The sequence below is a fragment of the Nyctereutes procyonoides genome, unplaced genomic scaffold, assembly GCF_905146905.1.
Source record: "Nyctereutes procyonoides isolate TBG_1078 unplaced genomic scaffold, NYPRO_anot_genome, whole genome shotgun sequence".
Taxonomy (NCBI): Eukaryota; Metazoa; Chordata; class Mammalia; order Carnivora; family Canidae; genus Nyctereutes; species Nyctereutes procyonoides.
In genome coordinates this window covers 5,985,416-6,008,677 of record NW_026575029.1, presented here as the reverse complement: position 1 = coordinate 6,008,677, position 23,262 = coordinate 5,985,416, and positions in this window count along the sequence as shown.

Sequence of the window (23,262 nt, the reverse complement as noted above, 5' to 3'; positions counted from 1 at the left end):
AAATAAAATTTAAAAATTGCTCAGTGTAGGCAGCAGCATGCACAACCCACTAGAACATAGTATTTTATTCTCACCATTTCCCATCCAGAGGAAACAAGGACACTCATGTTTTCTGGACAAATGGGGACAAGGGGAGGCCGTTTTTCTTGGGAGCCTCCGTGGGGAGCTATGGGAAGACAACGTGGAAGTTAGAGTTGCTTTCGACTTGGGGCCCAGGGAGAGCAAATAAACATTTCCATGTCCCAGTCTCCTCATCTACAGAATATTGCTGACCTGCCAGATTGCAGGGGGATGGGAAGGCCCATCTATCTTGGGCTCTTTCCTTCTTTCATAATAAAATAGATGAATTCTTCCCCAAGAAAGGCAGCAGGAAATGTTTCCTTGGGAGAAAAGACTACAAAATTAATAAAAATGATGTGCTTTTTAGAACAAAGCCAGTCTTTTCCTTCTCTTTCATCAAACTTGAAATTCCGATGTCTCTGCCTCTCTCTCTCTATCTCTCATGAATAAATAAGTAAAATCTTAAAAAAAACAAAAACAAAAACAAAGAAACTTGAAATTCCCTATCAATTCTGCGTGCCTCTCGCTCCTGCCAGAAATTTTTCTGGTCTCCTTGTTTAGACTCAGGGCTTAGGGAGTACCTGAAGACTTCTAAGGGCAAGGAGCAGAAATTCCCTTCAACAAGCCTGTCGTGAGCAGGGTCCTCCCCTGGGCTTCAGAGACCAGGGTGGGCAGGCCACCCAGGAGGGAAGCCGAGGCTCCGGGCTACAGGCTTGACAGCGGAGGACCTAAGAGCCCCCCGATTTGTTGACTGGGGCAAGCAGAGCCCCCACCCCAGATTAAGGTACCATACTTTTGCCAGGTTTTGATCTCTGTTGGCAAACAATGTTATGTTTTTAATCAGCCCTATATGAATTCAGTTTTCTTACTTTCCTTTCAGAGTACAAATTCACAGTAAAATACTTGAAAAGCCTTTTGGCTTCTTTCTGTTTGTTTATTTTTCTCTTTCCATTCAAATGAAAATAACGTTCACGCATCCCAGTAATAGCTCACTGCGGAGAGCACTTTATGCTTTTCTGAATGGCTTTGCCCTTCAGAGCCTCCAACGGGCGCGTCTGTATTGCTCTCAGCTCCGCCGTCCCTAACCTGGTTACACACGTCTGTGAGCCAGCACAGCGCCCTGGATGTCGCCCAACCCAGCTCATCCTCCCCATTGCCACTCCTTCCCAAGTGTCCCTGGTGGTGTTGTTTTATTTGCAATACGTTTGCCAGCAAAGATCGACAGGCCCCTTGAACCCTTTTGGGACCGGCCTTTGGTCAGCTCATCTTTGATCTTCACATTCATACAATAATTTGGAAACAAAGCTTTGCTCCCAGTGAGAACCAGAGTCTTCCCCCTCTGTGTGAAATGAGCACTGGGCTTACTCACAGGGAGCTGCAAGGTGGCTCCGCTGTCCTCTGGACACTGGCGCTGGACTCTCTTTTGTCCTGGGAGAGACTTGGGCTGCTGGGCAGGAGACGAGCTGTCAGGTGAGTTGTTTCTTCTCATCGCGGCCTCCTTGAGTGGTGATTCTCTAGGTTTCCCTCTCTTTTTACGAGAGTGAGAGCTTCAGCGAGCTAGAGCAGCATACCACACAACTCACCTATTTAAAGTGGACAATTCAGTGCCTTGTCGTATATTCACAGAGTAGGGACACACATCCCTGGAGTCTGGTTTCAAACATTTTCATCACTACTTCATGACTTCAAAGAGGACTCCATCCCCTCAGCAGTCACTCCCCATTGCCTCCCAGCCTGGCCCCCACCCTCATCCCCCCTACCCCCACCCCGCAACCACTAATCTAGTTCTGTTTGTAGATTTGCCTATTTGGGACATTCATATAAATGGACTCCTACAATATATGGTCTTCTGTGACTGGCTTCTTTCACTTAGCATAGTGTTTTCAAGGTTTATCCATATTAGAGCATGGATCAATACTTAATTTCTTTTTATTGCTGAATAGTATTATATAGGGAGACCACATTTTATTTATCCATTCCTCAGTTGATGGACACTGAGTTGTTTCCATTTGGGGGCTATTTGTACAATACTCTACCAACATTCATGCACATATTTTTGTGTGGACACACGTTCTAGTTTCTCTTGGGTACTTACCCAGAAGTAGAACTGCTGGATTATTTCCCATGTTTTTAAGAATCATTCTCCTCTTTCGCCCATTGCTCATTTAATTCTTCTCAGCCCTTTGTTAAACAAGTATCCAGAGGTGTTTATGAGGTTATTAATTAGCAGTAGTAACAATAAAACCCAACATTTCAATGTTATGACATTCTCAACATTTACTTCTCACTCACATGAACAGTTTAATGCGGATGCTGCTGGTCGGCAGCCAGCTTCCCCGTGCGGTCGGTCATTCAGTGTCCCAGGCTCCTTGTATCTTGTTACCAAATATCTCCTCACTTCTCAGAAACAGCCTTGTGGTGTGACAGAGGAAGCATGAAATACTGGTCGTCAGCTGACAGACTGCCACCCTGGGGTTCAGGAAAGGCTATTTGCTGGCAGCCAGAGGGCACAGGGCGAAAGATTGGAGCCAGGATCTCAACGAGGTCAAGAAGGGGGATTTCTCTCTCTCTGCCCCTCTCATCGTCATGGAGGGGAGCTATGCCTGTGTTCAATGAGAAACTGAAACATGAGCAGGAATTGCTAACCGTTGGAAGCAGGGTTGTGGTTAGCTCTGGCCAGCTGCCATGAATGCACACCCATACGGAGAGGTCAGCATGAGTTTTTACATGCCTGCATTCATTCAAATGGCCTTCTGCTGGTGGCACTGTAGACCCCTCTGTCTCCTGGTAGGACTGTCCAAGAAGGGGTCCCCCTGCCTCTGGCCACCAGACGGATCGTTGACCCAAAGTAGACCAGATTAACCCTTCTCCATGGAATTGGAATCTTCGGCAATGTAACACAAAAACTGGCCCTCCCTGAGGGTGCTGTCCCAAGGAGGGGTTGTCCATTCTTTTCTTCCTCTTGGATTCCTGAATGGTGCTAGGATCCCGGGGTTTGGGGAGCCTGGTACCTCAGCTCTGACTCTGTGGTTTGCTCTGCAGCCTTACAATAAGGCTTGTTAACTAAATCAGAGCTGTTTCTTGTCACTGGCAACAAAGAATCTCAACCAATACTGTACCTGAGGCAGAAACCCGAGGCTCATTCCAACATCCTTTCAACCTTCTGCACTCAAGTCCTATTGATTCTGTGTCCTACCGAGAGCTCAGATCTGTCTCCTTGCTGATAGACCTCCATGGCGGATGTTGAGGTTCCTACCATTGTCTGCCTGAACTTCACAAGACCCCCTAACTACTACCTTCCTGTCCCTGTGGAAACTTTTCTAACATGCAAGCAAGGGTTTAAAAAATTACAATACCCCCATCAACACAGTGAAGTTATACATTCACATATTACTAGTGGGGTTGTAATTTTTATAACCGTTTTGAAAGGTAATTGGGCCATATGCATTGAGAGCCATTAAAAAAAATACAACCTCTGATCCAACACTTTCGCTTGCAAGAATCTTTTTCCTAAAGAAATGATCAGCGATATGTAGGTTTATGCATGACAGTGTTCTCAAAACCATTCATTCACCCATCTATTCAACCAAAATGTCGAATGCCCACTATATGCCAGGCACTACTATTGCTACTTTTAATAATAAAATATTGGGGAAATAAAAGAATTGTCCGGTTAGGGGAAAGCTGTTAAATAAATTTACTTATGGCTGTATGATAAAATACTATGTGGTCATTAAATACCATATTTTTGGAAGAATAATGACACAGAGAAATTCACATTAAAGGAAAAAAGCCAGTTCCAAAACAGTGTATAAAGTATAATCTCAGTTTTGAAGACAGAAACACACATACACGTACCCACCAAAATGTTAACAATGGCTATCTCTAGGAAATGAGATTGAGTGATTTTTATTTTTTTGTCCATGTCTCTATACATTTCCAATTATTAACGATAAACAAGGAAAATCACTTCAAAAATTACTTAAAACGCAATAAGCAAATCAGATCGTGCTCTCATTCTATATAAAACCCATCACCAGTTCTTCCCCTGCAGAGTAAATGCTACAGAATTAGCTCTTCCAAGGTCTCCAAGCACCCCCCTTCTCCACTTCAGCTCACCCACCACTGCAGAGCACACCATGACCTTGCCCAGCTTAGGGTCTCCCCCCCCCCCCAACCCCACCCCATTGGCTCCTCTTCCTGCACTGCCTCTGTGTCTTTGTTCATTCCACAAACACTTATGGAGGTCCATTCTTGCACCAGACACCAAGAACACAAGGTGAAGGGGCGCGCAGTGGCTCCGTCGGTCAAGCGTCTGACTCTTGATTTCAACTCAGCTAATGATCTTGGGGTTGTGAGATTGAGTCCCGCATCAGATTCCATGCTCAGCATGGAGTCGGTTTAAGATTTTTCTCTCTTCCTCTACCCCTCTCCCTACTAGCATGTGCCCCCTCTCTCTCTCTAAAATAAATAAAATCTTTTTTAAAAAAGAATATATGAAGACAATAAACAAGGTCCTGGCCTCATGGAGTTCATTTCCAGTGGCAGCAGACAGGTAATAAACACACACTGTGTTAGCTTCCTACTGCTGCTATAACAAATCACCATAAACTTAGCAGCCTCCAACAACACAAATTTTATTGTTTGACAGTTCTGGAGGTCAGAAGTCCAAAACAAGTCTTACAAGACTAAAATCGAGGGGCGCCTGGGTGGCTCAGTCGGTTACACATCTGACTCTTGGTTTCTGCTCAGGTCATGATCTTAGGGTCATGAGATTGAGCCCCATATTAGGCTCCTCACTCAGTGTGGAATCTGCTTGAGATTCTCTCCCTCCCTCTCTGCACCTCTCCTGCTCATGCTCTCTCTCTCTCTTTCTCAAATAAATAATAAATAAAATCTTTAAAAGAATAGACTAAAATCAAGATGCCAGCAGGACTGGTTCCTTCTGGAGGGCGCAGGCAGGAGTCCATGTCCTTGCTTTTTTTTTTTTTTTTTTTTTTTTTTTTAAGCATCTAGTGGCAACTGGGGCCTCCCATGTCCTAGTGGTTTCCTCCTATTCCAAAGCCAGTTTGGAAGCATCTTCTCTTGTCTTTGAACATCTGTTTATCTGTGTCCATCTGACAAGGATTCTTGGGATTGCATCAAGCACACCCAAATAATCCAGGATAATCTCCCCATCCAAGATCCTTAACTTAATCACATTCCCAAAGTCTGTTTTGTCATATAAGCTAAAATAGTCACAGCTTCCAAGGATTAGAACATGAACATTTTTGGGGACCAGCACTCAGTTTACCACATGTGGTTTGTCATATGTGTTGAATGCTGCGTAAAAAAATAAAATAAAAGGCTGAAGGGGCCCCTGGGTGGCTCAGGAAGTTAAGTATCTGCCTTGAGCTCAGGTCATGATCTCGGGGTCCTGGGATCGAGCCCTGTGTTGGGCTCTCTGCTTGGTGGGGAGCCTGCTTCTCTCCCTGCCTGCCACCCCCCTGCTTGTGCTCTCTCTCTCTCTGTCAAATAAATAAATAAATAAATAAATAAATAAATAAATAAATAAATAAAATCTTTAAAAATAGCTAAATAAAGTGCTGTGGACAAAAGGTAGTGAGTTTGCTCTTTATAGGGGGGTGTCAGGCACAGCTTCATTGATAAGATGATATTTGAGTGAAGACCCTACTGCCCTTGGCATTCCTGTGGTTGTCCTGGCTAAAGCCATTCATTTTCTGAGAATTAGTTCAAGGATCCCTCTTCTAAAAACCCTGACTCCATCGACCACTTCCCCTGTGGGTTAGTGTGGCCAACAGTGTTTCCATGTCTCACTATGGTAACGCGTGGCATCCTGGGGGATCATTTCTGTGTACAAGTGGGCTTTCCCTAAGAGTTTATGAGCTTCTCTGGGGCAGAATCAGTGCACTGTGACCCTCACTCCATTGAGCACTGTGCCAGGCACAGGTGTTCAGTAAATAGTTGCGAAGCAGGTGAAGAAATGAGAGAGAACAAGCCTTACAGTCAATTGTGAACCCTGATTTTGCCTCCCCTCCTTAGCAGTCCACGGCACTGCACAAGTTATTACACTGCCCCCCGGCTCTCTTCTCATCTGTGGATGAAATGACGATGTCATCTGCCTTCGAGGACTAATTTGGGAATCCAATGAGGATGAAGTATGTAAAACTTCCGGTGATGGCTTGAAGGAGTTCCTTTTTTTTTTTCTTTAAGATTTTATTTATTTATTCATGAGAGACACAGAGAAAGGCAGAGACACAGGCAGAGGGAGAAGCAGGCTCCCTGTGGGGAGCCTGATGCGGGACTCAATCCCAGGACTCTGGGATCACAGGCTGAGCCTGAGGCAGATGCTCCACCACTGAGCCACCCAGGTGTCCCAACTTGAAGGAATTCTGTTAAATTATATAAAGCTGTGCGGTAATATTTGAGGTGGAAAGCAGCTAACCGAAAAGTACATTTTGAAAACTTGTGACCAGTCCCTTGAACTTAAATTGAGGATCTGAGTGCAGGCACTTCCCACCCTGGCCTAAGCCTCTGGCTTGTGAGCCTTTTCTCATGTTCTATCTGCCACGGGGCCTAGAACATATTTGTTTAGCCCAACAAGTCTGTATTGAGCGCCGCCTGTGTGCCGGGAACCGTGCTAGATGCCGAGGCTGCACAGGTGACCAGAGAGACCCAATTCCTGGCCTCATGAACAGGACACGCACTAAACAGGGCACCGGGGCCAGGCTCCGGGGCTGATGAGACTCGGGCGGCCGGGAGGGCCTGTGCTCTGGGCAGCACGGGGATGCTCTTTGCCTCCGAAAGCATGTAGGCCAGAACTCCCACATTTCCAGCTTTGGTGTCATTTTGAGAAAAGTCAGGACTTTCTTTTTTTAAGCTTTTTTTAAGCTTTTTTTTTTTTAAGGCTGTATTTATTTATTCATGAAAGACACAGAGAGAGGCAGAGGCAGAGGGGAAAACAGGCTCTCTGCAAGGAGCCCGATGTGGGACTCGATCCCAGGACCCCAGGATTATGACCTGAGCCAGAGGCAGACACTCAACGACTGAGCCACTTAGGTGTCCCAAGTCAGGACTTTCTAAAGACACTCCTGATTCTCCATGCAGGTTCCCGTTGACAGCAACACCGCTTTGCATCTGTGAAATCTGCTAGTGCACAATTCTGCCCTAATGCATCGGAAGGCACTTTATGACATCCATGCAGCGCGGGCAGGGACGCGCTTACCACTGGGACAATAAAGGAGCCGGGAAGAGGGCGGTGCGGGCTCTCAGGAAATTTCCCTTTCCCCCTCCCTTAGCGCTGTAACCCTTCTGCTTGGTGCTGGATGTTGGCAGGAGGCCGGGTTTCTCTGCCAGTCCCGCAGGTGAGGGGCTCCTGGTGCCTCCTGGAGAGCCCCCTCCGGCTGCCTTTGCGGGGACACCGTGCTCTTCGGGAGCTGGGTGCCAGGATCACAGTGTCATTGGCACTCCTGCCCCGGCGGCCGGTGGAAGGCCACCGACAGAGCCGCGGCCCGCACACCTTGCCCTTAGCAGTGGCCGTGACCTCAGCGACTCTCCAGTCCAGGCTCTGGTCAAGTGACCACGGCAATGAATCGTGTGGGGCTGGGGGACAGTGACAGGTCCTCGCACTAGGACGTCCCTGGTCCTGCCCAGCTCGTGCCAGGGCCCCTCTCCACCTGCACCTGCACTCAGATGTGTGCCTGACTTGCTACCCTCTGGCCTCCCATGTGACACGTCTTCTTTGCCTGGGATCAGCATCTTTTCTGCGATACTGCTGAGATTTTTTTCTTTCCTGCCCATGGGTAGCGGACACTGGCTGGGGCTCAAGAACGATGGGAAATGTCAAATGGCCATGGCATCTGCGAGGACCGATCTGGCTTATTTCGAAATTTGAATTTGGTTTTAAGTCATAAAAGGACTATAAAAACCTTACACTAAATAAGGAAAACTATCCCATTCGGGGGCCTAATCCCGGCCCCGTTCTGCTCGGCTTCTCTCCCTCATTACACTTGTATAATACAGTATGGTTTCTACTGAGTCTTTCCTTCCTGTTTTTACACTTATTCCTGCTTCACTGACTTTATTATCGGCAGAATTTTGCAGCATTTTTTTTAACACAGCCATAAATACTATTCAATTCAACAAATGCATACAAATGGTTTCCATTAGAATTTTAATCTACTCTCAAAATGAAAGAAAAGCTTAATATAAATCTTTTTAAATTACCAGAACATAAATTCAGACAGGGACAGCTCCACCTAGACGACACACAAGGGGTCACATCCTGCTGTCCTCACTCATAAATTAATTGAGGTCTCTCGCCGCCGTAAACGAACAGTGCATCCCGGAAAGATCATATCTGTCAAGATTGCAGATTGGTTTCCCTCAGACTTTGTAAAAGTCACAGCTTACAATACCTTCATTATGCCGATGAGAATGGCTGTCTCCCCAACTGGAAAGATATAGGTGTTTTGTTCTGTTGGACCAAGATTTACAGAAAGCAATTTTCCTCCATGCAGGAGATAGGACAAACCTGCTGGAGGAAAAAAAAAAAATGTCATTTCACAACTTCTTCCATTCCATCACTTTTTTTACTGCTCGATGTAGATTCTCTCCCCGGTGCGAACGGGCTGGGCTGGTGACATTTAATGGCTAAGTGAGGGAGTCGCCGGTGAGCGGAGGCCGCTCTGCGAGGGGCCAGGTGGCAGAGGCGGCGCTCCCTCTGTCCCCTCCCCGAGGCCGCCTGCCGATGCCCCCAGCATCCATCCACCAGCCCTCACACCAGCTTGAACACGAGAGCTCGTGGGAGTCTCGACAGGCTTTTGCAAACAGCGAAGCTGGCTCAGTTTCTCCCCACCGTCGCCGAGCTCAGGGACAGCGGCCCGCCCCTCTGTCCTTGGCCACCTTGACCTTGGTACACTCTCTCCCGAGGACACCTGAAGGGCTTTTTTCCATTTCCTCATGTCATAACCTAATGCTGTTCGAGCAGAGCTCCTGCATATTAAATTGCCTTTTAGCCACCGGGAAGGGGGGCGCGTGATCTACGGAGACAGGGCCCCTCATGTAAATGTATGACTGCTGACACTCCCCCACCGAGGAGAAAGGTCAAGAGTAGCTTGGGGACCGGGGGTCAGCAAACCCCAGGAACCGTCACTCTTTCCAGCCACTTGGCTCTCCTTGAGTGGAGAGCCACCGTCCTGGGCTTCTGGCCCACAGCAGCCCCATTCCGGGCCTGTCACCACCTGTTCTCTGGGCCGTGGCCGGCGACAAGGCTGAGCAAGTCGGGGGGGGGGGGGGGGCGGCGGCGGGCATGTGGAAGTGCTTTGGGTTCTGGGAGCTTCTCTGCACTTTGGGTGCCAGAGAGAAAGCAAAGGCAAAATGAAATCCCCGTCTCTAAACCTCCTGCCAAGGAGGAGAGCCCGGACCTGGGGGCAGCAATCGTGTTAGGGACGGGGTTTCCTACTGGGCAGCCACTTGGTGCTCCGGCCAGGGAGGGCCGGGTGGGGGACGCCTGGTGGCTCAGTTGGAACGCCCGGGTGGCTCAGGGGTTTGGTGCCTGTCCTCGGCCCAGGGCATGATCCTGGAGTCCCAGGATCGAGTCCCACGTCGGGCTCCCTGCATGGAGCCTGCTTCTCCCTCTGCCGGTGTCGCTGCCTCTCTCTGTGTCTCTCATGAATAAATAAATACAATCTTAAAAAAAAAAAAAAAGGTCGGGTGGGGTGTCACCTCTACAGGCTGGTGAGGTTTCTGCAAGTCTTTCGACAAATGATGATCTCTATCCACATAAAGTGGCATAATAGCCTCTTCGCTTTACTGAGTGGCGCTGGCTGTTCAAGTGCTTATTTCTTGATTCTTAGCCCATTTGCCTTCCATTAGCAGTAATTCTGAGCCTGCAAAACTCCAATTACTAAGTGATAATAGAAATGCTGCTCTGCCTGGAATTCTCTGGAGCATGGGGTCCTGAGCCCGCCCGGGTTCCGTGCACGGCCACGTTAGGATCGTAGGTTCGCCCCGAGAGCGAGACATCTGGCCAAGTCCTGGGCGGAAGGCCCCGGGATGGGGGTGGTGGAGGAAGGGGGGTTCACAGCAGGTGTCTGCACCTCGGGGCCTAGGAAGCTGCGTGAAGCAGGAGAGGTGCACCTGACACAGTCCGAGGCACTCAGAGCAGTGGCCTCTGGAGGAACCAGGCGTGAAGCAAGATGCTGAACGTGTGCTTCTCTGAATTCCTGAGTTGGGGGCAGGGGTGTCCCGGCAGTAAGTGATTGATGAGAAAGACAGAGCCAGGCTCGGGGGAGGCAGGGTGATAAATGGAGAGGGGCAGCTCAGAACTTCACCCAAACTGGGGAGACATTTCACCCTCTCTGTGGCCCCGGTGACCACACATGGAGGAGGGTGGCTGGTTTTGTTTTTGTTCTTTATTGTGATAAAACACACATAACATAAGCTTTACCATCTTAATCTTTTCCAAGCATGTAGGTCAGTGGTACGCTCACAACCCTGACTCCCATCTCCAGAACCTTTTCATCTTGCAAAACCGAAATTCTCTATTTAACAGCTCCTGATTCTCCCCCCACCCCCCGCAGTCCCTGGTAACCACTTTCTACTTCCTGTCGCTGTGTATTTTAAGAGACCTTGTATAAGGGCAATCATACGGTGTGTGTCTCCCAGTGACTGGCTTGCTTCACTTAGCAAAATACTCCCGAGGTTCATCTATATTGTAATGTGTATCAGGATAGCCTTCCTTTTTAGGGCTGAATAATATTCCACTATATATGTATGTATATATGCAGAATATTTTACATTTTGTTTATTTGTAGATGGCCTCTTGGGTTGATTCCATTTCTTGGCCATTGCACATGGCTCTCCTGTATCGAGGACACACATCAGACATTACAGCAGCACCCAGGTGGGTCCATCTGCCCCATCTAGCTCCTCCTAAGAAACTGGCCACTCTCTTCTCCTAAGATTTCCTGTCCTTGACACCTAGCTCCCTACACTCTGATCAGCCTTGTCCTGGCTTCTTACTTTCCAAGACTCCTCTCCCTCCAGATGTCTCCATTTTGCTCTCCTTCTGGCCTTCAAGAATATCTCTCTCTTTTTTTTTTTCCATTTCTTTCTCAGCCTCAAAACTACCCAACACCCTTAGCTTGTTTCACCACCAACCCCTTCTGCTGAATTTCACCAAGCACTAGGCTTTCCTCTCCCAAGATTTTCCTCAAATGATCTCAACTGCAAGATCCTCTTCTAAATATACTAGAAAGGTTAGACTTGTCTAACTTTTATCTATTTCATACCCAGGGACAAACAGATCCCAACAGACAAAAAGAAAATAGAATTTCTGGTGACCCTGATATTTATTTTGGTGATTTGGGGATTTCTTTTCAGACATTTGTAAACCTTATCCCCCTTGGAAGAGTCATAACTCATGATGACTGCCATCCTGCAAAAACATGGAGGCTTTCTCACCTGAGCAAACTTCATCTAAACCATGTGTCCTCCCTAACAATAAAAAGTAGCAAAGTGAGGAGCATGTGGGTTTCTCTCCCACCCCTCTGAACTTTTCTGAGCAGCTTCTAGCTCAAATTGCTCACTGTGGCACCAGCCACATTTTTTTTTTCAGATTTTTCTTTTCTTTTCTTTCTTTCTTTTTTTTTAATTAGCAGACTTTAGTTTTTAGAGCAGTTTTAAGTTTATAGGAAGTTCCCACATTGTCCCCTGAGTTTTCTACCCCACACCCCCAGAAATTCTATTATTAACATCTTGCATTAGTGTGGTGCATCTGTTACAACTGATGATCGAATACTGATACGTTAGTATGAACTGAAGCCTAGAGGTTGCGTCAGGGTTCACTCTGTGTCGTACGTTCCATGTGTTGTGACGTATGTATAATGACATGTGTCCCACATTATGCCATGGAATAGTTTCGCGGCCCTGAAAATCAGCTGTGCTCCACATATTCATGCCTCCCTCCCCCTGAAGCCCTGACACCAGGCAAATTTAAAATCACTTTGGACCATTTTTCATGAGACTTGCCACTGAGAGTCTCTGATATGTTTGGCCTCATGTGTCCTTGCTCAAATCCGAAGGAAGGGAGGGAGCATTGATAGGACGCAGTGAACTCTAGTTCTGCCTGAGAGGCCACACACCGGGAGACTGGAGCAGAGAGCTGACTTACAAAATCTTTCTTCTGTGTCATTGTGCAAAAGATTTTTAATTGCAAAAAAAAGATGGGGTATGTATTCTTCTGACACACTGTTCCAAAACAATGCAAGGAAATAAATGTTCGTTAAGTGGGAAATGATTGTATTTAAGTTACTAGATGATCTGTTTTTTGTTTTGTTTTGTTTTCTCTGTACAGTTCTCAGTCGTGGTCAGCTCTCTCCGTGCCTTCCTGGGACTTCCTGGGTCCCGAGTCCAAGCCCTGCTGGTTTCTTTCCCGTGAGCGGCAGCTCCATGACACCCTGGCAGGTGTCTCTACCCCACTACCTTGGGACCAGACCCAGCTCTGGGCCCCAACAAGTTGGGGGTTTACCCTGCCCACTCCCAGTCCTGGCGATCATGTTACCATGGCTCTCCTTCCCATCCATCATTACATGTCCTGAGCAAGGACACATGAGGCCACACATGAGGGTCTGGGAGCCCTCACTTACTACTTGATTCTGACTCTGAGGCTGGCCCTGTCTCCAAAGCTGTAGCTGACCTGTCCCCCCCCACCACCTACCACCCCCAGCTGTCCCACTCCAGGAGAGGATCACAGGCCAGGGTCCAGAACATCAGTCTGGCTCTGCTGTAACTGGCCTGACCACAATCAGCCCTGCTCTAAGATAAGAAAGCCTCTGAGGAACATGGCAGGGGCATCCTTCATAGAGAAACCATAGGACGGTGCTCCCAGGAGCTGCACGATGCCAAGCGGATGCCAAGCAGCCACCGAGGATGGAATCACAAATGCCTCTCTGGGAAACACATTGTCTGTGACAAGCAGAGTCCATTTACACCACCCCTCCCGCTGTGGCTTCTCCCCTCAGCCCTTACAGGTGGAAAAGAGAGTCTGCCTGAATTACAGACTCTGAATTACAGAGCGGGTCTGACCAAGACTTCCAGAGGCAAGTTCATCCCTTCACTCCATTAGTCATTTAATACCTATTCAGAACTGCTCCCCACCCAGGCACCTAGTGCCTGCTCTTGGCACTAGGGAGTCAACAGAGCATAAGAGAGACTTGGCTCCCATCTTGGGGGGAGACAAGGAGAAAACAAAAACATAAACAGAATAGTGACGATGGAAGGCAACTGGGTGTCCTAATAGAGACCGGGGCCTAGAGGCTGCTGGGAGGGCAGGGAGTCAAGGTAGGCCTCTCGGAGGAGGAGGATCTAGAGAAGTGTGGAGATGGGAAGGGCCAGGGAGGGAGCTCCCGTCCAGGAAGGAGAAATATTAAGTGCAGTAGCCTTGACCTACCTGAGAAAAAGTGCTCAAGAAACAAAGCATCTGGGAGGCCTGGTGGCTCAGTCGGTGCCTTTGGCTCAGGTCATGACCCCGGGGTCCTGGGTTGGAGCCCCACAGCAGGGTTCTGCTTCTCCCTCTCCCTCTGCCTCTCCTTCTCCACCACTGTATGCTCTTGCTTACTCTCTCACTCTCAATTAAATGACATCTTTTAAAAAACAGAAAAGAAAAAGAAATGAAACAGCAAGGTTGGAGCATCCAGAAACCAGGAGGGCTCCAGACGATCCAGGACAGGCTGGATCTCACCCGTGGTGGAAAGCCACAGTGTGGTGCCCTCATGCCCGCTTGAGCTGCAGACCCAGCTTCACCCCATGGTACTTAGCCCTGTATCCCCGTTGGGGCACTGGCCTCCGAGGCGGGAAGCCTGTGTTCTGGTCCCAATTCTACTTCTCAGGCTGTGGAAGCCTGGATAAGCCCCTTCCTTAACTGCACACCCCTCATCCACAGAGAAAACCCACAAGACCAGCTGACTGTAAACTCTAACATCCTCCAGGGTCTCTAACATTTTCTGTGGTCTCTAACATTCTCCGGGGGCTCTAACATTCTCCGGGGTCAGCTGCACCATGCTGCCCGCCCACCAATGCAACCCGCAAACAGCACCTGGGCTCCTGATGTGGAGGCGCCGAGCTTCCATTTCAAGAGCCCAGGATCTTCCATGCAAACCCTGCTGCCATTCCTGAGACAGTGGAACCCTGCCAACACTAGTCCAGGGACACTAACAACTCACTTGGCCGGTGAGTGGTGTCACCGTGGTGTCCAAGAGAGGACAGGCAGGACGCCCACTCCTAGACAATGAGCCTCTTCAGAGTCCTGACTGAGCAGGGCTCTAAATGGAAACATCACCCCAGTTGAGCCGAGTGATGGCTCTAAAGCAAGTTGGCAGTACATCGGACGGCAGGGAACGGGGCTGCCTGCGCCCGAGGTTCCAGCTGACTCCCTAACCGGCTGCAGCACCTTGAGGGCCCGAAGCACCCAGTTTGCCGGCACCACCACTGGGGCTGAAACAACTAATCCTTTTCTCAATTAAACTGGGCTCCCACGCTTCTCATCTGCTCTGGCCTCGAGACCCACCAGGCTGCAAACCCGGGAGCCCAGGCTTCCACCTGCTTGGCCTGGGCACCCTGCACCCCCCTACCTACACCGCAGGGGACCAGCTTAACCCGAGTGTCCCATGCTGGGGGAGGCCCACCCCACAGCCAGTCCTTCCTGTAGCCACTCCTCTAGCACCCAGTGAGAAGGCCCCAGCTGCTCTGAAATCAGGGTGCCCCTGGGTTTGATAAAGAGCCCAGGACACCTGGGTGGCTCAGTTTAGCACCTGCCTTCGGGCCAGGGCGTAACCCCGGGGTCCTGGGATCGAGTCCCGCATCGGGCTCCCCGCAGGGAGTCTGCTTCTCCCTCTGCCTCTTCTGTGTGTCTCTCATGAATAAATAAATAAAAGCTTAAAAACCATATTAGTAGTGGCTCCATCAAAATATGCCAGGGCAGACCGATGTTTATGCCAGGCAGCACAGGGCTGGATTCTTGCGCATGTGTACTTCTGCACGGCACTTTGCTGGAAGGCAGACTGGACCTTCCACCTGCCCTGGGTGTGACGTGGGGCCAGCCTGCCACGCATGGTCAGCATCCCGGGGATGTGGTACAGGGAGGTGATCCGACACGGAGACCTGGGCATTGGACTGTGGGATCTGCACCGTGCCCTTCCCCAGCCCCTGCTTCCCTCTCAGAAGCCAGTGCTTTCCCCTGGGGGAGGTCGGGTGGGGACCCTGAATCCACTCCCTGCTCCCCTCCGTTTCTGACTCCTCCAATAGTACGAAGGAATCGAGGTCACAAAACATGCTGAGAACACGCTCACAGTGTGGAGTTTCTTCCAAGGAATACTTTTCTGATTCATTTCATTAAGAAATTAAATAGTTGATCCATTTGAACTCTCATTAATAGATATTAAATGTTGCTTATTATAAAAACTCTAATAAATCATTAGGTTTTTAAAAAATTAACCACCAAATGGCTAACAAATTAAATATGAATAATTAAGTCTGATATTCCTAGAGAGGGATCACAGGGGGTGGTACATTAGAGAACCTGTTTTTTATTTTGTTTGGTTTTTAAACAAAAGGAGTCCGTGCTGACTGCTGGCTGGTGGCTCCCTGGCCCCCTTCCAGAAGGCCATGAGCATCTGCGAGGCAGCTGCCTGGGCGGGGGCTGCAGTTTGGAGGGTGGCCGGGCTACCTGGGCTGCCAGGCCGCGTCCGTGACCTCGGCCTCATTAGTCCTCGCTCTAACCAGCCGCGCTAATCAGCGCCGACACGTGTTGTTCAAGTGTTGATGGCTGTGTTGCTTATTGCCTCTTCTCGGGCTGCCAGAGATCATTAAAAGCTCCAACTCTACTACGAAGATGGCCAATCAGCCTCATCTGCAGTTAGAAAGAACAACTATTGTCCCCACTCAGTGAAAAGGAAGTAGGAAAGAAGGCCCCACTAGGCGGACCGAGTTTTCATTAGAACTCAGAGCCTGTCTTGCTAACAGCCTGCCTGGGTGGCTGATGTGCCACCGCTGAACACTCCATCCTCTTAAAATACAACGCGGTTACTTGATTCATTCACTGTCTTTTATTAACATTTTAACACAGGGGCATTAAATAAGAAGAGACTCTGTGATATTCTAATTTGCGAAACCATAAAGGACTGTTTCATTTGTTCACCTGCAGCAAGCAAGCTAGCCTGTATGTATATATATCTATATATAGACGTACATAGACATATATATATATATATATATATAGGTTTGGTCTGTTTTTTCTTAAAGTGAAGACATTCATCATACCTTGCACACTCACTATGATATTAGAGGAGATAAAATTACAGGTGAAGGGGGAATGATCAACCCTTTAAAAAAAAAATCTCAGGCCACATCACCAGGCCACGAAGCACATAAATACAAAGGGGCAGAGCCGACAGTGAACAGACAGCTCCAAGTGCCCGTCAGGCTGGCACCACACTTGTCGAGGGCAGTGGTTCTCAAAGCATGGTCCCTCAGGCTCTTTCAGGGATTCCACATGATCAAAACTACTGAAATGAAATGTGATTTGCCCTTTTCACTGTGTTGATATCTGCATGGATGACAAAGCAAGTGGTGGGTAAAGTGTTGCTGAATCAAGGTGGAGCACCAACTTGTGCTAGTACCATTTACCACTACACACTGGGGGCAAAAGAGAAGAAAACAGACCCATTTCACTTAAAAATGTCCTTGGTGAAGCCTGAAAAAGGCTTGTATTAAATCTTAATTGTATTAAATCTTAACCCTTGAGGCTTTCTAACATTCCCTGGATGAGATGGGGGAACAGACACAAAGCGCCCATAGTGCATACCCAAGAACGGCGATGGTCTCCAGAAAGAGCACTTGCTCAGTTGTTTGAGTTGCAACCCAAACTAGCTTCTTGGCTCATGAAACATGTTCACCAGAAAGAAAGACTAAGAGACTGTGGTTACTCAGGTTTGGGTACATGGCAAACCTTTTCTTGAAAATGAACAAATTAAGCCTATCACTTCAAGGAAAATGAACTGATAAAACTCAAGCTTTCAAGATAAAAGAGTTTTAGAAAACTTGCCACGGTAAGGTTGACAGTTTCCCAATGCTTAAAGGACTTTTCTAATGAGATCCGCTGTGATATTTATAGAAGTGTGATTTGGGGATACTGTATAATGAAATGCGGTCAGCACTTGGAAGAGCTATGTAGCACAGTGAACCGGCATTCTCCAAATGACCAATGTTGTATCACGCAAGGGTAAAACATCAATTCAACGTCAAAGGTAAACCACTGGATTTTACTGTAAGATAATAGGAAATGTTCACTGATGTGGTTTCGGACTTCACATAGCAACTCATCTTAAAGAAAGTACCATTTATCAAGTCATGGTGTGGTATCCAAAAATATTTACAATTTTCTGAAAAGGCTATTAAAATACTCCTCCCTTTCCCAGCCAGATTTTCTTCACATACTTCAGCTAAAATATCCCCCAGACAACAAGCACTCAGAAACGAGAATCTATTTTCTGTTAAAACTTATTTAAGGGGATCCCTGGGTGGCGCAGCGGTTTGGCGCCTGCCTTTGGCCCAGGGCGCGATCCTGGAGACCGGGGATCGAATCCCACGTCGGGCTCCTGGTGCATGGAGCCTGCTTCTCCCTCTGCCTGTGTCTCTGCCTCTCTCTCTCTCTGTGTGTGTGACTATCATAAATAAATAAAAATTAAAAAAAAAACTTATTTAAAAAGAGTTGTAAGACAATGCTTACAATTTAATATTCTCATTAAATATCTTTCATTGTTTCAGAAAATGGTTATTTTTCAAAGATGTATTTATGTTAACATGTAAAGGGTTTATTACTGTTACTTGAATTGAAACATTAAAAAAAATGTGTTTGAATCTCTAACGTGGTACATATTGATAGCTATAACCCACATAGATAGAAGTGCTTTGGAGTAAATTTCTTTTAAAAACAAGGAATATTTTTATTTTCTTCCCTTCTGAGAAGAACTCTTAAAATTTACTTTCTTTGCAACTTTCCTATATATCATGCAGCAGTGTTACCTGTGGTCATTAGGCTGCACATTATATCCTTAGTACTTATTTATCTTGCCCAATAGTTTTTTTTTTTTAATCTTGCCTGATGATTTTTAAGAGTAGCAAGTCCCATGTGGGGCTCCCGGCACGGAGCCTGCTTCTCCCTCTGCCTGTGTCTCTGCCTCTCTCTCTCTCTCCTTCTCATAAATAAATAAAATCTTTTAAAAAAATAAAATAAAAATTAAAAAAAGCTTAGCCCTTGCTGACCTCACTGAGCGGCTAGCCAAGGTCCCCGAACGCTTACGTCTGGATCTCTTCTGATGCGAGGGGACGACCTAGGGGCTGGGCCGCTGGGGGTCAGGGGTGGGGAGCGTGGGCGCCGCTGACACCTGCTGATCCGCAGGCCGTGAGGCGCGGCTGTGCCCCACGCCACTGTGCAGAGAAGTGAAGTCCCAGAGCAACAGACCATGAGAAACATGGGCCAAATGGCACTATTAGCGATACCAAAGATGTAACAGTTTTCATTAACAAAAGTTTGAAAATAACCCGTGCAGTGGCAGGCGTTCTGTAGTGATGGAAGATCTCAAAAAGGCCAAGACATCCTGTAATCAGATGGGTCTAAGTGGAAACATCATCTCTGGGTGTTCTGCCCAGAGTGTGTATTATGGCCAAGTCCCTAATTCAAAACCATATGTAAGAATGCTTTATCTGAAACACTGAAGTTAAAAATAAGACATTTAAATAGTAATCTCCATTCTCTCTCGAAAGATAAATGTGCCCATTAACCCTGGATGCTTAACGGGAGGATTTCTTACGCTCTCTTTGACCATTTTTTTTTTTCCCAAGACCTTCACGAGGAAATCAGTACAGAAAAAAATAATTTAGGAAGTTGGCTCCTGATCAGCTACTTCACTGAATTAAAGTGCAATCAGGCTCATGACTTTGAAAAAGAAATATTAAGCATGCGTATCACATAACTCTGTGAGGTGCGGTGCAAACACGTGGGTGGGATGGGAAGCGGTGGGGCACAAAGGTACACAAGACACAACACCTGCTCTTGTGGAGTTACTCATCTAGTTGGAGCAGGAAGAGAGCAACCTGAAAAGTTAAATGAAGTGTTTCAATAACAGTTCTAGACAGTAGAAGAGATGTCATAAAACAGTGCACGATTCATTGCCAAAAAGATTGTTGCTGACAATAACTGCTGCAGGATTTCAAAGAAAAAGGTCGTTTTGAGCTGAGAAAGGCCTGGGGAGACTTTACAGAGAAGACAGGATCACAGCTCAATGTGAGAGATGTAGAGGAGGCTGTGGGTGGGTAAAGGAGGCACATTATGAGCCTCTTAGAAAGACTTTTAAAAAAATGTGTGTGTGTATATATATATATATATATATATATATATATATAGAGAGAGAGAGAGAGAGAGAGAGAGAGAGACACACACAAACATATATATAAATATAAATATACTCTTCCAGGATGTTTAGGTGACTAGTCTAGGAAGGGAATTCAGGGGCCCAGATGGATGGAGCCTGGTTGTAAAGAAATACTGGGACATTCAAAAGAAAATTTGGCCAAAGCCAGAAACAATCCAAATGTCCAACAAATGAATGCACAAAATATGGTATACGGCGGAATATTATTCAGCCTTCAAAAGGAAGGTTCTGGCACACGCTACAACATGAACAAATGCTGAAGGCATTATTGGCTAAAGGAAATAAGCCAGTCACAGAAAAAATTCTGTATGACTCCACTTTGATGACATACCTAGGGAGTTGAATTCACAAAGACAGAGAGTGGAATGATGGTTGCCAGGGGCTGAGAGGAGGGAGGAATGGGGTTAGCTGGTTAATGGGGACAGAACTACAATGTTGCAAAAGGACAAGAGTTCTGCAGATGGAGGGTGGTGATTGTTGCCAGACACGAAGGTACTTAAAACAGTGAACTGTACACTTTAAAATGGTGAAGATGGTAACTTTTATGTGCATTATACATTAAGAAGTCTATTTAAAAGTGGAAAGAGAGAGAGAACAGCAGCAAGCAAAGGTACAGACTGGGGCTCAAGGGGCACAGAGTAAGAGAGAAGAGACTTGGCAGTTGGCCACCACAAGCAAGGGCAGCACCTTTCCCAGGCTCTAGACCCATGAGCCCCATCAGCTCCACCTAGGAATTCAACTGAGTGGTGAGCAAGTGGTACAGAGAACCCCTCTCCCAATTTTCTTTGGAAATATTGAACTCAATTTAATGAAGGGCCTTTAAAATTTCTAAGATTTCTGACCTTGGAAATGGACACCTGCAGACATTCACCTCCGCCCCCTGCCTGTTCCCCACTAGCCTTTACTCAGAGGATGTGGACACTAAAAGTAGACAATTCAATCCCAGAGAAAGTGCAGGTGGCCTCTGCAGGGCACCGGCACACGGACAGTGTTTTATTAAGCTTAGCAAAGAGGCAGGCAGAGCCAGCTTGGCATGATGGCTCCATCCGTCCGCACTATGCACCTGTTGGGGCTGCGGCCTGGTCAGGGTCCTGAGTGGCTCCTCAATAAGGTCAGTGTTCTGTATTTGAGAGTCGCCACATGACAAACCTGACTGGCTGGAAGTTGGACTGACCTTGGGTACCTCTGTCTTCTTGTGGATCCATCTCATCAAACAACATAATGAAGATGTCTCAGAGTATAAAAGAAGAAATGGGTTGGAATAAACTTTGGCAATATTAATCTAGTATGCTCCATAAAGTCATTATAGCAGTTCCTTTGGATTCATCAATATGTTGAGCTAAAGAGAGGAAAAAATTTTGTATGAATGTATGTCAAGTCAGCATTTTGTGTTTCTCATCATTACATGAAAAAAAATCAAAATATTTCTATATTCTTCAGATTGTGTATATTGGGGACAAGGTGTAGAAAATGCCAATCCTGAGGCTCATTATGATAATTATTTCAATGTGGAAGTTGCCATCTGGTAACAAGGGCCAGTGGTAATTAAGGACACATTGATAAGAAAACTCTTTAGGAGATAGATTTTTTTTTTCAATCACTGCTTAAGGATTTACTCCTTTTATCAGCTTTTAATTTCTATTCAAAATAGTCTGTAGTGGATCAGGGTATAGAACTACTTTATTTCTTAAAACACATACTTTTTTCTTCTAGAGGAGCCATTTTGGTAAGTCAGAAAGTAATGACAAATCCAATTATCAGACCAAAAAAAAAGTCGGCAAAACTGAGCTTTACAAAAGAACAATTCTATTACCTAGCCATCTAGGTCACCTCTAGCTGAAAACTAGGAAGCACCAGAGAATCCACCTGATGCACAGCAGACATTCAGTAATTATTTGGAGATGCATATACTCTCACGGTGAAATGGCTTGAGATCCCTCCAACAGTTACAAGGGGAAATTGGGCTAGCTCTAGGTCTTTTCAGAATTCATGGGAACCCATCAGTTGGTCTAAAAGTGACAAGGTTTTTCCTGTAAATGTGATCCTGGATCCCAAATGCCCTGGGCCTGGGGATCTTTTGCCTGCCCCCACCAATGGTGGTCTGTAATTCTATACTCATCAGGGGACGCTGGCCCCTTGAGCTCTGGTCCTCCCACTGAGTCTTAGGCAAGGTCTCCTGGCTAATGACTTGCTGAAACTGCCATTTTTTAAGTGGCCTACTTCAAAAAACAGAAACAACTGAGTATTAAACCTTCTTACCAGTGTCACAAATAGAACTACCTCCTCTGCATCCTTGGGCCCTTCTGCAACCATCTATTCTTGGACCTAAATATTTTTCATCGGCAGGTGGATAAGGATGTTGGAAGATCTGAAATTACGCCTGGCCCACGGGAAGTTTAGATCACTGGTCATACAAGCCTACGTTTTTATTCAAGCTCCTTTCAGTTTTTCTTTATTTTCTTCATTTGTAATTTAGGAAGAGATGAAAGATGGCTAATACATGGGTCTAGATGGGCTTCGGGAGTCTTTAAGGACAGATTTGTAAAAACAAAACAAAACAAAAAAAAGAAACGCATAAAATGTGTCAGGGAAATGGAGTTCCTATCATTTCACTCACAAATTTTGCCTTTTAAATGTAGTTCTCCTGCCAACAGTTCAGTGAAAGATGGTTTCCTTATTGTCACTTATTAGCCGTGACAGGTAGCAACACTGCTCTCAGATAGAGTCTCCCTTTGCCACAATTATCTAGTAATGCCTGCAAGGCAGACGACTGCTCAAAACTTCCTTCTGGAATGCTGCTCCCAAAGGCAACAGTTCAAAGCAAACCTCTAGTAACTGGAACACTGGCTTCTGCAAAATCCTCTGGACAGGAAGATCCCACCACTCCTGTAGCGATACCAGAAACTAAGACATGATTGCCTACATGCCAGTCCCAGAAAATCAAGTTCAGCAACCGCTCTGTACGTGAAAGCCCCAGATACCCGCACGGCAAGGATCACCACCGCCACATCAAGCACCCAACCACAGGCTGTCGGTAGAGGTGCTTCCTTCTCAGCAAGGATCTTTCCATTAACCTCCCCCCCCCGATAAAATTCAATATAACCAATGGAAGAGAATGTAAGATGGTACCAACATGAAATAAATGAGATGCACTACTGGCTTATTAGCCCCTAGACGTATTTACAAATGTGACATCAAAATTACAGTCCTTGCTAACAGGGCTCGTGACTCATAATGTGTAGCCACATAAAAATCTGATATATTTTCTATCTTTAAGTATCTTTACTGATTTCTTTCTTCTACAGTCCTTTTGTTTCTATGCATCTTAGAGCAGGGGGCAAGTGGTGGGGGGGGCCGATAAGGGGGGGGGAAAGAGAGATTTAGAAAGAGAGTAAGGTGACAGAGCAGTAGGAGAAGCCAGACCCAGAGTGTCACTGGGGCCCATCGGATGGCCGAGATGACCCAACAATGGCTCGCACCTGTCACAAGCGGCAGGGCACGTGGAAGTTAGAGACCCTTCCTTACCCCCTCAACCCTTCCACAGAGAAGCATCTCCGCCCATCAACCCTGCGGAAAGCGCACAGCCCCCATCCCTCAAACTGTTCTCTGAGCCTGAAAACACATGTAATGTGTTTCACAGACAATACAGAAATGACAGAAATGGAGAGTTAAGCATACAATTAGGATATAAAAAAAGAACACACTTCAC